General features: G+C 37.8%; 1 long non-coding RNA gene across 2 annotated transcripts in view; it reads right to left on the bottom strand.

Moving 5' to 3' along the window:
- Positions 1-15,833, bottom strand: part of LOC128851637 (uncharacterized) — an 89,477-nt gene that overhangs the window by 49,955 nt on the left and 23,689 nt on the right. The window contains exons 2-3 of one of the 2 annotated variants that reach the window (XR_008449000.1): positions 15,683-15,818; positions 233-5,239 (exon numbers count right to left, since the gene is read on the bottom strand). This is a non-coding gene — a long non-coding RNA (uncharacterized LOC128851637). Of the gene's footprint in view, positions 1-232; positions 5,240-15,682; positions 15,819-15,833 lie in introns of those variants that run through there. The other variant, XR_008448999.1, reaches the window with a different exon arrangement.

Raw genomic sequence — 15,833 nt, forward strand, 5'->3', positions numbered from 1 at the left:
GGTTAATTTCATTTGAAAGGAGTTTGACTTGTGCAGAATAACTTCTCTGTGACACCAACAAATGCAGTAATGGAGCTAGTTGGGAAATACACCTCAAAACCACTTCCCTGGTCTAAAACCTCTTAACTAAAATCCTAATGTGAGCATCTCCTATCAAAGATTCCTTAACAGAGTTTTGGTTTTCTTTTTGTTTCTATGTGACCATGTCATTTGGAGACCAGTAAATACTGAATTTAGTTTCTTGGAAACATAATGATAGTTACGGAGCAACAAGAATCTTCATACGAAAGAAGACCAATGGTAACCTGGGATGTATTAAGAGGAGTGTGGCTAGCAGGTCAAGGGAGGTTACCCTCCCTCTCTACTCTGCCCTAGTGAGGCCACATCTACAGTGCTATGCCCCGTTCTACGCCCCTCAGTTCAAGAAAGACAAAGAACTACTGGACAGAGTCCAGTGGGGGTGCCACAAAGATCATTAGGGGACTGTAGAATCTGTCTTATGAGGAAAGACCGAGAGATCTGAGGGTGTTTAACCTGGAGAAGACTGAGAGGGATCTCATCAATACCTAAAGGCAGGTGTCAAGAGGATGGAGCCAGACTCAACAGTGCCCAATGACAGTACAAAGGACAACAGGTACAAATTGGAACATGAGAAGTTCCACCTTAACATGAGGAAAACTTTCTTTACTGTGAGGATGACAGAGCACTGGAAGAGGCTGCCTAAAGACGTCTCTTTCTCTGGAGACATTCAAAACCTGCCTAGGTGGACCTGCTTTAACAGGGGATGCTGCACTAGATGATTTCCAGAGGTCTATTCCAACTCCTGCCATTCTGTGATTCTGCGATTCTAAGGTGCATTGTGTATGTTACTGAAACTTGGAGACAGCAACAGTGTCAGAAGCTGCTTTAGGGGAAGAATTAACAAGTGGATTCTGCCTCTAATACTCTTTCAAAGCCTATTGTCCAGAGAATTTCTGTGAAGTTGTGAAGCTGGTCTAGCAAGGGCAAGGAGTTAAGCCAGATAACCTTAACAGCCTTTAAACTACTAGATGTAACAGCTCTAAGCTGGTGAGTGTTTGCACAAGGTAGAAACAAGGGTAAAATTTGCCCTTGTAAGTAATTTTAAGCAATAAAATAATATAGAATCTTACTTCAGTATGTCAAAGGCTGATAATGAAAGCACAGAAGAAAACAAGAGAGGGAAGGGAGGTTGATTTGTTTATTTGTTTTTACAGTCTATGTAAAGAGAAAAGAAGGATTTTCAGTGTTCTCCGCAGCCAGTACTGAAAAGACATACAAATATTATCAAAATCAAGAATTTCTACTGGAATTATCACCACAGTATTTGCATATTTTTCAGATTTAGAGTGAAAGCAACAGGACTTCTCTGCCCAAATTAGCCAATATAAAGAAATATATGGAAATTATTGTCTTAAAATTTGATATATTAAGATACCTTTGACCTATTGTCATCCTTTAAAATTATGCTCTATTGTATACTATTGTAATTGTGTGGATATACATACCTACATAAATACACAACCAAGCAGTACAAAACTATGTAATAATTCTTCCTGCATTACAGCTTACTGAATATGAAATGTTCCCATCCAAAAACATACCAGTGTCCAAAAGTTTCAAAGCTATTCCACTTTCCTCCAGACTCTTTATTTCCCATATGGAATTCCAATTCAGTTCTCAACCAATACAGGAAGGATCTGCGAGAACAATTCCTTTATTTTGTCTTTGGTAGAAACCCTGATGGGCACGTAATAAACACTTAACCCTTACCAGCAGTGGAGTAAGAATGTGCTTCGCTTGAAAGATAGACACTGCACAACTCTGCTCTCCCATTGATCACAATCCCTATGTTTTCCAATAAAGCTCTTTGCTAAGAATGAAAACCTCCAGTTGTTGTCCAGTGTAGAAATTTTGTTTTGCGTTGTTAACTGTCAACTTTTAATAGAATTTTATGATTCCATGTATGATTCCATTCATTCAGTAAAACAGGAGGAGATGCAATATGTGCATAAAATCTTTAATGTTTATGGTTGTTTATCTGGCTTCTCCATTTAGCATAAGGGATATGGATAATTGTGAAAAGGAGTTGGTTAGCAGTGTGCTGAGACTCTGTAAATATTTTGTCTACATATCTTCTATATATGAAAAGTTTGCCAAAAAGGAAACATAACATACAAGGATCTCTCTTGTTACATATATTTGCACGCTTTCCTTCTGAAGACACAGTTTTTTAAATTGTTAACTATAATTCCTTTCTATTCTTCATAGAATAATTAAGAGCAATGAAAGATAGTTCTGTGATTATTTTTTTTAATTTATGTACATTTTATAAACCAATTCAGTAAATGAGAAGTCGGAAGAGATCTTTTTTGCCCTATTTTCCAACATTTCCAGCACAAATCTGACACTGTTCATCATCACCATTATGATTTAATGCTTATCCGCTCCACCTTCCTCCATATCTTACTGTTTTGTGTATGTACATAATTTGAATATGTCTTACGTTTGTTTCTTTTTCCCTGATGCTATTAATCATCGCAATGAACTTAATCATGACAATAACTCCATAGCATTTCCAGTCCTGTTGCAATTATCCCAACTCCATTTGGGTGGAAAGAATTAGAGTTCAGAATAATAATGCTGAGTAGATTTAACAGTTTACTTTAAAAAAATATTGAAAGAGAGATCATAGAGAAAATTTTGAAACTGATCTTTCAGCACAGAAGTCAATCAGAAATTTATCTTTGAGTATTGAAGGTATCAGTATCAGGAAAAATGTTTAGCACAAATCATCTTAAAAGAATATTTTTTAAAAACATGCTTTAAGGACTTGGAGAGCCTGAGGCAGAGAAAAAAAAATAGAAGAATTGTGCTCTTGGTCTGCAACAAGATTGTGAAAAAATGCAAAGACAATTTGTATTGCCTAGTGAAAAGTCTTCACCTACAAATCGCATAGATGATCAAAGTCACCCAAATCACTGTTTGAAAGAAGCACGGTACTTTGTTCAGTTTTTTTTCTGTAAAAATTCAGACAAAGATTTAGGTTATTTAATTATCACCAAAGGTTAAATTAATCAGAAAGCTGAAAATGTAGGAAAAAAATAGTAAGCACTGCAACAGTTTGTCTTCAAATGTTATGCATGCTGTCATTTTAGATTTGGCTTGCAGATAAGAAATTAGTGAACTTTCCATTAGACATTTTTTTCTTACAAAATTGAATAATAGGTATTAATCTTTCAGTGCTTGAATCTTTGAAAATGGACAATTATGTTTCAGGTTTCAATTAATTAAAAAAATATTAGGAAACCCCTCAAAATCTCCATTGATTTGTATACACTTTTAAAGGCAATTAATTAGAACTAAAAATATTTAGTTAAACCCGATTTACATTTGTTTTGAAAAATATATGTTGGTAGAATTTCACTACTAATCCTTTCTGACCCTCCTCTACTATGAAATTACCCTGTCATGTTTTACCCATCTCAGATTAGCACACTGTAACCCAACAAAGACTCCAGTAGCTTTTGCAGTAACAGAAGTTTCACTCAGTTTCCTATTAATTTGAAAAATATGAAAAATGTGCTGCTTTGACACAAAGTTCTGAAAATTACCAGTTAACACGGTATCATTTACAACTCTTATTAATGTTACTGGATAGTTTTAATATTTTTGCAGCACCAAAATATGTCGAGTGTTTCCCAGTCAATTAACAACTGCTAATTCATCTCTCCATGATGTATCACTGTGCGCATTCAGAGAAGTTGGTAGAATTATGAACAAATATATCATAAAAGAATACATAAGGACACCTATGCATGTATATCTCTGTTGGTTCTTAAAATGCTTTTTAAAAATGGTTTTGTAGGCCATTTTGTCTACCCTTTATAATGACAAGAATTTAAAAAAGAAAATGGCAAAAGTTTGCTTATTATTTGAATAGAAGTTTAATGTTGTGGATTTTTTTTAATTAACCCAATATTCTAACTATAATTATGCAGATTAAGACTCAAACAGGACAACACTGACATAATATCTTCACAAAATGGATTATACAAACAGCAGCTCAAGGATGCTTGAGTTCATCTAAATTCTTAAGAACTACCAAGACATTTAAAAAAAAAAGCATTTCTACAATCGTATTTGCAGCTTGTTGAAAACAGTATTCTTCATATTTGCTATTTGCTCTCTTTCACTGTAACTGTGGGGAATGGAACTGTTGTGACCATACATCTTAAATTTGTCAAAGTCAATTTGGTCTTGAATGGAAAAAAATAATTACACACCACTGTGTATATTATTATCTAGACTTCGCTTGTTTTAATCTGCCAATGAAGGGGTGTTTTTAAAATTGCTGCTACTGATGCTATATTATCTTGCAGACCATTATTTATATAGTATTTGGTCAAAGTTTTACGTTGCAAGAGATCATGTTACTGATAGATCTGACCAATTTGACTCAATTTGTAAATAATTTTTAATTTAATCTATTTTTAAAATGCATTATATATTTTTATGTACTTAGTAAAATCTTCTGGATTCTAAGATACATGCATATAGAATCACTGGGTTGGAAAGGACCCACTGGATCATTGAGTCCAACCACTCCCAACACTCCCTAAACCATGCCCCTCAGCACCTCACCCACCGGTCCCTTAAACACCTCCAGGGAAGGTGACTCAACCCCCTCCCTGGGCAGTCTGTTCCAGTGCCCAGTGACCCTTTCCATGAAAATTTTTTTCCTGATGTCCAGAATCTTTAACACAAAATTGCCAAATCTGAGGTCCTTTCCAAAAATCTCCTGATTTCTATGACATGTAAAAACAAAACCTTCAATGGATCAGTGAAAAGGGTCCTTTTTATACCCATTTACGCTGGACTGTCAGTCACCAAAGTCCTTTTCAGGAAACCAATGATCCTGCAAATCCTGTTTCTTTAAAAAAATCAGCTGACATCCTGGATATTTGTCTATGAATAGTACTCCTGGTTTGTGCAATAATGCACTAAATTTGCTTAAATGGACACCTCCTCCTTCTGCTGGTCCCTCCAATGTTCAAGACTTTTGTCTTTATTGTTGAAGACTGGCCAGCTCTACTGAGCCCAGTAAAGCTTAAAAATCTTAGCTGAGACATAGAGTGTGACTTCAAAGTTGTTCCCAAAACGTCCTCTCAGGCTGCTCAGAATTGCAACAGGACTGCGACTGGAGAATCAATGGGAATATCTGGATGTGGAAACAGCAGAAGAAGGACGTAAGAAAAACAGCGTTTATGGCACTTGGATAAGCTGCTCAAGATCCCCACGTTGGTACATGCAGTGTGCTCAGGACAAAAAATTAAGGACAGCCCACACTCTGAAGAGGTTGAGCACCTTAAGACACAAAGATACAGAGAAAAAGGAAAGTGAATCAATTCGAATGACACATAGAGGTTGGACAACCATGAGAGAAAAAAAAAAAAACAACTAATTGAGGTCAGCTCCTAAGGCATATAAAAAAGGATATCCAAAAGTATCATGGCTTTTGACATAGGAAGAAGCCAAGAAGTGTGATAATGACTCAACAGACTGTGCTTCTTTGCCTTCATGTCATCACAATGAATCCTGGTCAGCCCACCTGGGTACATGCCCCTTAACCCTTAATTGCTGGCCAGACTGCTGGAACAAACATATGCTTTGCTTTGTTATGTTACATGAAAACATGTGTGAGAGTTAATGAATTATGTTTTATTCTAAAATAAAATCATGTTCCCATCCTAAAAGGCTTCATGATAAATTCTGTTACATCATTGTTTCTAGAACTCAGCATCATTTCCTACAAGGCCTCAAGATGCCAAGATGCAAAGCAGTTGTAATCACCTGGTACTAACAGCAATGCAGTGACCTTTGAATAAACAGTTTTCTGCTGGATACAAGGTCATACCACAAGATCCCATAAATAAGTGTCTGTGGTGGGTTGACCTTGGCTGGATGCCAAGTTCCCAACAAGCTGCTCTATCACTTCCTCTCCTTACGTGGATCCTCATCCACGAAGCACTCCAAGTTCTTCTCTGCAGGGCTGTTCTCAATGCATTCTCCACCCACCATGGTTCACAAAGACCCATCTCTGAAGCCTGTGAAAGTCCTTCTGGATGGTACCCCTTCTCTCAAACGTGTTGGTTCCATGGACTCACGTGCTTTCAGGTTCCTTAGACGGACTCACACCTGATCCTCTCCTACCGTGGGCAATTGTTCGATCTCCCAGTCCCAGCCTTTACTGTCTAGGACTTGGGTGGTGTAGCTTGAGCCCTTGCTGGTGAAGACTGAGGCAAAACAGTCGCTGAGACCAGATCTCTTGTTTCTTTCTGGAAAGGGCCCATATTCTCCCTAGTCTTCCTTTTATCACTAACATACCTATAGAAGCTTTTCTTGTTATCTTTGACATCCTTGGCCAGATTCAATTCTGTCAGACTTTCCGAACCTGATCTCTGTCTGCTCAGAAGATTTGTCTGTATTTTGCCCAGGCTACCTGCCCTTCCACCCCTTCTAAGCTTCCTTTGTGAGGGTAAGTTTGTCCAGGAGTTCCTTGTTCATCCATGTAGGTCTCCTGGGGGTTTTGCCTGACTTCTGCTTTGTGGGCATACATTGCTCCTGAGCTTGGAGGAGGTGATCCTTGAATATTAACCAGCTCTCTTGGGCCCCTCTCCCCTTCAGGGCTTTATCCCACGGTACCCTACCAAGCAGATCCCTGAAGACGACAAAATCTGCTCTCCTCAAGCCCAGGGTTGTGAGCATTGGGAGTTTCAGCAATCAACCCTATTTGCATGCTGGTTTTGAGCTGTTTAATTTTCACTGTTCAGAAGTTTGTATCTGGTTTTATTTCTTTGTAAGTCTGTATAATATGTTCAGTACCTAACAACAACAAGGGCACAAATGTTTACCATTTTCAGGGAACAAATGCTTTGCTACTATTTTAATTTTGTTTTGATTTAGAACTTGGTTTTGTATGCAATTTATTTATTTATTCAAAACAAGAAAAGCAGTAAATATCCACATTTAAATGCTTTTTTGACCAGGAAAATACTAATTTATAGGTTTTGGAAAACATCTTGAAGTGAAAACTAAAGTGGTAACCTCTAAAGAGGTACTATTCTTATATTTTATGTCAAGACAAATACAGAATGAAGAATGTCTTACATTTGAACTGTAACTCCACCTGATATCTCCAGACAGCTATGAATAGCTTATGTATACATATGAAGAAGCAGTAGGACTAATTTTGTTTCAGAAAAAGGGGTCTTGCACACCAATCTGTCTAATAGAATTGATGTACTTCTGAGGAGCACCATAAAGCAGCATTTCAACAAATAAAGGTCTAGCTACAAAGCAATTATATGAACAAAAAGACAAACACAGGGAAATTAATACTTTTCAAATGCAAAAAAGGGCAAAAATATTATATTTTAGCAATGTCTTATCAAACTGTTGTGAGAGAAAAAAGAAAAAGCTTCTACAAATATATCATTGCCAGTAACCAAGAAAATAGTTCAAAGTTCATGTATATTCACTTAGATTAAGGAAATAGAATCCATAAATATTGAGATCCCTGCATACAGTTGGATCTTGCATATTCTTACGCTTTCCCGAAAAGAAAATATAAGCAAATAATGAAGCTGAATGATAGAGATATTGCAGTCACTCACTATGCTCCATAAAAACCAGAATTTCCTAAAGTGACATAAAGCCACAGAAGTATTAAAGACACTGCCCCTATCAGCCACCTGATGCTTTACTTTCTACAAAGGCACAGGGACCGAAGACATTTTTGTTGTTCATTGATTTTGGGTCACAGAGTATGTTTGTACCAGATGTACAAGATGTAGTTGAGCTCATCCTGGAACTGCATCTTGATCTTCAGTCAAGCAGCTGGTGCCTGTGGACCTCTTTAGTGCATTTTTACCGAAAGTAAGTAATTTTTCCTTAAAATAATAGAATTTATAGAGATACAGCCAACTTCACAGCAGCATTTTTCCCTCAGACATACATATGCACACATATAAGTACCACTGTCATCCAAACAAAGCACATTTTTCCTCCTCCCTCCTAAAATTACATCCATTCATAATCACAGAACTTCTGTTGCTGGGAATACAAAAAGAACTATTACATTATTTAATATATCCTTTTGCCAGTGCTGGGTTGTACCTTATAAATTATTTCCTTTTTTGTGTTGATGTTTCCAATTTTTTTTTTATTTTAAAGTTTCAAGTCTAATTTGTGTCACCACAAGAAAACTATTTCTCTTCTTTCAGTTGAAATTTTCATTTTCTTAATTTCACACTATTGTACTGATTTATAATTTCTGTTCTAATTCTTTTTAGTTACTTTCTTCTATGAATTTGCAACCTGCAGACACACCAGCTTTCTTCACCTCTGCCTTTACAAAAAAGCAGAACCAAATTAATCATTTTCTTAACGAACTGTTATTCCATGAAGCTGTTACATAGCAAGAGACTTTAGACCCATAAGAACCTTGTGGCCCATACCAAACGGAGGATTTATTAACGCCTTATGAATGATATATGCCATGGCTTTGCCATGAATATAGAACTCTATTTAAAAAGAAAAAAAAATTGGGAAAAAAGTTGATTTGATTTGATCAAAATCACATTCTGTCATGCTCTGGAGATCAGGGGAGTCTCTTTATCTCCATATCATCTGCATTTGCGATGGCAAATCTCTTAAAAGAAATACATTTTGACAAAAGGTAAGGGAATTTCACATAAAATGTTGTCCTTGTGATATCATCTGAAACAAGTGGATCTGGAATCAATTTATTTAGTGTAAATTACTGCAAACTTTGCTTGGAATAGCAAAATGCTCCAGAGATTTCAGAGATATGTAGCTATAGGGAGCCGTCTGGCTACATGAAGATTTTTATATGGTTTTAAACACATTTTTCAACTTAATCAGATACACAAATGCACAACCTAGCACTCAGGGAAATTATGGGGATTTGTCATACTGCCTGAAGGACTCCGGGATCTGTGAACAGATGAATGGATTACACTGAACCATGAATGTAATTTGTTCATCTGTAACAGATAAAATACAGATATTTGCCATATTAATGCTTAAGAATCTTGGAATAATAAATAATTCTAATGGAATTTAGTTCAAGTTTTTCATTAAAAATTAATAATATTCTCTTTATTGTCCAAAACGGAGTAAGAGAGTATAAATTTTGGATATGAGAAGAAATGTAACAAGCAGAGCTGGTAAACTGTACTGCTGAATTATTACTCATCTCCTAATTGTCACAATTCAAAACCTAGAATTAAACATAAAGGTAAATGCTTTATGTGTTGGAATGCCTGGTTAAAAAATGCACTGACAGGCTTTTGTCCCTGTAGTCCACAGCTGGCATTGTTTATCGCTGATAAATTACTAATCATAGCCATATGCTGGTCTATGGTATCAGGGATGAAAAAAACAGAGTCTATAAAGTCTGTTCTGTGGGAAGGGAAGGGAAGGGAAGGGAAGGGAAGGGAAGGGAAGGGAAGGGAAGGGGAAGGGAAGGGAAGGGGAAAGGAAGGGAAGGGGAAAGGAAGGGAAGGGGAAAGGAAGGGAAGGGAAGGGAAGGGAAGGGAAGGGAAGGGAAGGGAAGGGAAGGGAAGGGAAGGGAAGGGAAGGGAAGGGAAGGGAAGGGAAGGGAAGGGAAGGGAAGGGAAGGGAAGGGAAGGGAAGGGAAGGGAAGGGAAGGGAAGGGAAGGGAAGGGAAGGGAAGGGAAGGGAAGGGGAAAGGAATGCAAGGGGAGGGGAAAGGAATGCAAGGGAAGGAATTAAAAAGGAAAGAAAAGAAGTAGCAGCCCTTTGCCCATTGCCTAGAGGGGGAAAGGATCAACTTTTTTCTCTTGTTTATCTCCTGTCCCTAATGATTTGAGAGGTAGTGTAACAGAATTCTTGCTTCATGAAGATTAAGGAAAGATTCTACTTTATGATATTTTGAAAGCTTGTTGAGGGAATTCATAAAACGACATGTTACTAGCATGGTTTGTGGTTTGGTTTCTTTTCATGCTTTTTTTTTCCCTTTGCAAGACAGTTATTTCTTTAGATAACATTCTTCAAATGTTTCGAAAACTTGCCCATTGAGTACTTTGGTTGGATTTTTGTTTTTTAATTTGACTCTCCATATATTTATTTACATATTGGTACTTATAACTTAAGAAACCCATTACAAGCACTTTGAATGATATTTTCAAAATTAAAAATACCATTTCTTTTTGTAGATCGGTAAACACTCTTTCTACTTTATTCTCATTTTCAAGTTCTGATTGCATAAGAAATAATTAAAAAATACTGGTATGAAGTCAAGCACATTCTGGAAAACTGCATGTTTGTAACATGAGGCTATGTATATTCAGCTAATGGAGTTACATATTTCTTTACCTGCTTACAGTACATCACATTTGTCCTTACTGGCTAGAAAATAGGCCTTATTTCACTTCTACTTTCATAAATCAAGATGATCACCATTGAAACTGGAGGAGCTAGGATACTATAAATAAGAATAATTTACATCAGAATCAGGCTCATCAGAAAAGCTGACAAGGAACTTTCAGAGTATTTTTCCGTTATATACAATATCAGTCAATTCAAAGTAAAATGGTACGTAGAAAAGTCACTTTTCATCATAAGATAGATGAAAAGTGTAAAAATACATTTTTGTGATAAGATTGTAATTTTTTTTTTCAGAAATACTTTCATTTCCTTTTTTTTTCAATACTATTTGCAAAATATTGAAATTGGAATGGGAACTGTGATTTTTTTTTTCAAAATAAAAGGTTTCAGCTGAAAAAAGAAAATAACACACCCGCAGGGAAATTCAAAATAATTTCACTTTGTTTTGTTCTAGAAAAGCAGAAATTTATATTTTTGCTACACTCTAAAACAAAATTTTTAAAAAATGGTTTCCTAAGTGATTTGACTATTTCCTCCTCTGGAATAAATAAATTTCTTTGTTTTCCCCCCAAAGTATTGAGCCGTAGTTCAATTTTAAATGTAACTAATAATACTGAGATACACTGAAAACTGCTGTCCTTGGTGTTGGTTGTTTTCCACTGACCAGGGAAGAAAAACAACTCTCTTCAGTGAATTACGGGACACCTCTGGATTACTGCATCAGTTCAAGTAGTATAGAAATCCTTTTCACACTACCCATGAGGACTTCTGTGTCACAATACACTTTTGTGTCACAGTCACTACATTTATTTTTGACCAAGGCCATCAAAGCATATGTAACTTCAAGATGAATTTCCAACACATTTTCTTAAAGAGATAAACCACCACACAAAACCACTGTTGCCAGTTTTAAAGCTAAATATAACACTTAGAAAATAAAGACCATTTTCCTAATCTAGAAGAGATTCCACAGTGTCTGCACATGTTCACATGTAGGTATGATGTGTATGTTCATAATTGTAAACTCAAAAATTTTTACTGGTTTACAAAAAAGCCTTTGTTGTACAAAAGCTTGACAGTCTGGAAGAGTATCTGCCAATCTCCAAACTGCAAACATGGAAGAAGATACTCTGCAACAAGGGTCTCTCAAAGGCAGTAAGATTTTCAGATACTTGGATTAACTACCAGGCTTCATAGTGTGAAAATCATGAAAGCTTTATAGATATTTCTAATGTGTTGGGCTTGCTGTATATCTGAGCATTAGGATCGTGCTATAGTGTGACTGGGCTCCTTGTTTTTTTTTTTTGAAGAGAGACTTTGTATGGTCTCTGACTTCTAAGCAAGCCACAGATGTACAACTACATGGTATTTAATTGGCAGGTAATGCGATGAATTTTGAAGAGGTCATGGTAGTTCTGTTGAACTTTTAGGATCTTAAAAAAACATTATGAGTTTTTACAGCTAAGATAGTAATCAAGACCACTAGGTCTGTTTTTAATTGTATAGTTTCAATTATCTAGCTACTGCTGTAAAGGATAATAAAAAGTTTCTATAAATACATCAGCAGCAAAAGGTGGGCTAAGGAGAATCTCCATCCTTTATTAAATGTGGGGGCAGGGGGGAGGGGATCACAGTGACAAAGGCTGAGGAGAGGAAAAGGCTGAGGTACTTAATGCCTTCTTCCACTCAGTCTTTAATAGTAAGACAAGTTGTTCTCCAAGTACCCACCCCCATCAGCTGGAAGTCAAGGACAGAGAGCAGAATGGAGACCTCATAATCCAGAGAGAAATGATTAGTGATCTGCTATGCCACTTAGACACACACAAGTCTATGGGATCAGATGAGATGCACCCAATAGTACAGAAGGAACTGGCAGAAGGGCCAGTTTCCATCATTTATCAGCAGTCCTGGCTAACTGGGGAGGTTCCAGTTGACTGGAGATGAGCAAATGTGACTCCCATCTACAAGAAAGTCTGGAAGGAAGATCCAGGGAATTACAGGTCTGTCACCCTGACATTGGTGCCAGGGAAGGTTATGGAGCAGATCACCTTGAGTGATCTGCCATCACATGGCACGTACAGGAGAACCAGATCAAGCCCAGATGGGTTTAGGAAAGGCAGGTCCTGCTTAACTAACGTGATCTCCTTCTATGACCAGGTGACATGCTTAGATGATGAGGGAAAGCCTGTGGATGTTGTCTACCTTGATTGTAATAAAGCCTTTGAAACAATTTCCCACAGCATTCTGGAAAAATTGGCTGCTCACGGCTTAGATGGGCGTACTCTTCTTCATGTAATAAACTGGCTGGACAGCCAGGCCCAAAGAGTTGTGGTGAACAGAGTCAAATCCAGCTGGTGGCCAGCTGAAAGTGGTGTTCCCCAAGGCTCAGTGTCAGTTCTGTTTGCTATCTTTATCAATGGTCTGGATGAGGGAATCAAGTGTACCCGCACTAAGTCTGCAGACAACAGCCAGTATAGGCAGGATCCGCTGGAAAGCAGGCAGGTTCTACAGAGGGATCTGAACAGGCTGGATCAGTGGGACAAGGTAAACTGTATGGGGTTCAACAAAACTAAACGTTGGGTGCTACACTTGGGCCACAACCTCATGCAGTGCTACAGGCTTGGAGAGAGTGTCTGGAAAGCTGCCTGTTGGAAAAGGACTTGGGAGCGTTGACCAATATCAGGCTAAGAACCAGCAGTATTCCCCAGTGCCTAAGGACACCAATGGAATCCAAGCTTGTATCATAAACAGTGTGACCAGGAGGGGTAAAGAAGTGAACATACTCCTGGACTTGGCGCTGGTGAAGCTCCACCTCGGATATTGTGTTCAGTTTTGGGCTACAAGCAAGACTGGAAGTACTGGAAGACTGGAAGTACTTGAAGTACTGGAGCATGTGCAAAGAAGGGCAACAAACCTGGTGAAGGATCTAGAGAACAAATATTAATAGATGCAGCTGAGGGAACTGGGGTCTTTTAGTCTGGAGAAGAGAAGGCTCTCCACAACTACCTGAAAGAAGGTCACAGTGTGGCAGATGTTGGTCTCTTCTCCCGAGTAACAAGCAACAGAATGAGAAGAAATGGCCTCAAGTTGTGCCAGGGGAGATTTAGACTAGATACCCTCAAATCAGAGATCCAACACCACAGACAAGGAGAGGAATCCAGACAGCACTGAGATGAGGATGGGAAGGTGATGGAATGGTCAGGATTAACTGAATTTAATTTTTTCAGAAGCCACAAATTTCAAAAAGTAGGCTATTTTGTGAATTCGGTGTCAAATCAATGAAACCTGAAATATAGAAATGTGTTATTTATGGTTCCTTACAGTAATGTTACAGGTGTTTTATCATAGTCTTTTGTCTCTACACATAGAACAATATTCAGTTCAGGACTTCTCATTCTGCTGTCACCGCAAGGAAAGAATAATTAATCCTACAGAAGTGAGAAACACGTTGCCTCTGGAAGTTCTTGTAGAGCTTAGAACTTGACAGAAGCCTAGGCTCAGAAGCTCTGCCTCTTACAGAAGCAAGTGTATCTTTTCTGTAAGAAATTCATGGCCCCCAGCTACCAATGACTTCAGCGCTTATAGACCCTGTGCCTCCCTCTTAAGACAGGATTTTACATATATGAAAACAGATGTCTTAGCTCTAAGCTCCTTCTTACTGCACTGGTAGCCAATTACTGCTGAGTTTGGAGCCATAGCTGGCTTTTTTTTTTTTTTTTTTTAACTTCAAGCACTGAAGATAATGCACAACTTGATTAAACCAAGTCAAAATTGTTATTAAAATACCCAAAACAAATACTTAATCGGAACACATTTTTTTTTTGTACAGAGGAGGCAACTATACTGTAACTCTATCCCTTCTTTGATTTATAACACTGAATTGCAGAGGATGGGCTAAGCAATCTTTGTTAAGATATTGCTTATTTCAACTGTGTAAACAACGTTAGCTAGGTAGCAAGTAGGAGGCCTTCTGCTCTTAAACCTTTGTGTGATCATAATGATAATGATAATACAGACATCAGGACATTCTAAGAACAGTGCTCAAGTCCTCAAAAGTGATTAGTTTACCATGGTCCTCTCCACACTCTACCACAGTTAAAGTAAGGGTGAGGGAAATAGTTTTATTTTTACTTGTGAGCTGTAAATGTTTTTTATCTATCTATTTTACCTGTATATTTAATTTAGAGCTATATATTTTTACTTTTTACTGGGCTGTGGGGGGGAAAAAGATACTGTTGGTCTCAGCTAGTAAGAGATACAGCAAACTATTTATGTGTTGATCTCAACACTTGCAATGCTTCGGGGATAGGCTGCAGATTTTTATTTTGGCAGCAAGCAGCAGTTAACCAACAACCCAACAGAGAGAAGGTTGCTATTTGTGGAAATGCTAAACCATTTGCTGACAGAATTCTGAAATTGTTTGGAAAAAGTCTGAGGTGATGCCTTACTTTTCAAGTTCTTATATATCCAGACAATATACATCATGTAAGAGTTGCTTTTTAAAGAACAGATCTAATGCTTAAGAAATCTGAAAGACAAACGAGTTCGCATTGGTGTTCACAAACACACACACATGCATGTGGGCTGAAGTCTACAGGTTATGTTGAGACATTATATAGGGATACTTAAAAAACAGAGTGGAGAAACCTGTGGAAGGAGAACCAACAAACTTTAGGCATGGCTCATCTCATCTCATCTCATCTCATCTCATCTCATCTCATCTCATCTCATCTCATCTCATCTAAAATGTTGGCATCTGATCCAAGCTGGTTGCCTGGGCTGCCGCTATGGTCAATGGACAGAGAACGGAGCCCAGGGAAGACACGGATCCTGTGCTGGTATAGACTGGTATAGAATGGGGACAGGGTGAAAGAACAAATGTGACTAACTGACACTATATGCCCCATTTTCCCTGGAGTCTGCCCAGGTGATTCCCACATTCTTTGTTCACCTACTTGCTAGCACTGTTTATAATCTCAGTGTCATTGTCATGTTTTCTGAACACATCTAATATTTCCTCATTTATTAAAAGTTGCCTTGGAACTATTAACAGCCATTTATCAGGGTTTTACATTTACAGCATCACACCAGTAGTTACTCATGCAGGACATTCCAAAATGCTGAACCACTGAATAATGTTTGTGCTACAAAAGTGGGTTAAGCTGGCATGCAGGAAGAAAAGAATTTTAATTAACATTGCCTCAGCAGGCTTCTGTCTCATTGCACATACCTTAAGCCTCTCTACCAGAATACAATGTTCTCAGAATGGATGAAGGCCTCCATCTTTCGGCTCCAGGAGTGTTTTCCTTTTATCTTCCTGTCAGCTTGTCTCCCTGAGCAGTTTGTAACAACTGACCTTCACTTTCCTAGAAATCAAAGCA

The sequence above is a fragment of the Cuculus canorus genome, chromosome 3, assembly GCF_017976375.1.
Source record: "Cuculus canorus isolate bCucCan1 chromosome 3, bCucCan1.pri, whole genome shotgun sequence".
NCBI classification, from domain to species: Eukaryota; Metazoa; Chordata; class Aves; order Cuculiformes; family Cuculidae; genus Cuculus; species Cuculus canorus.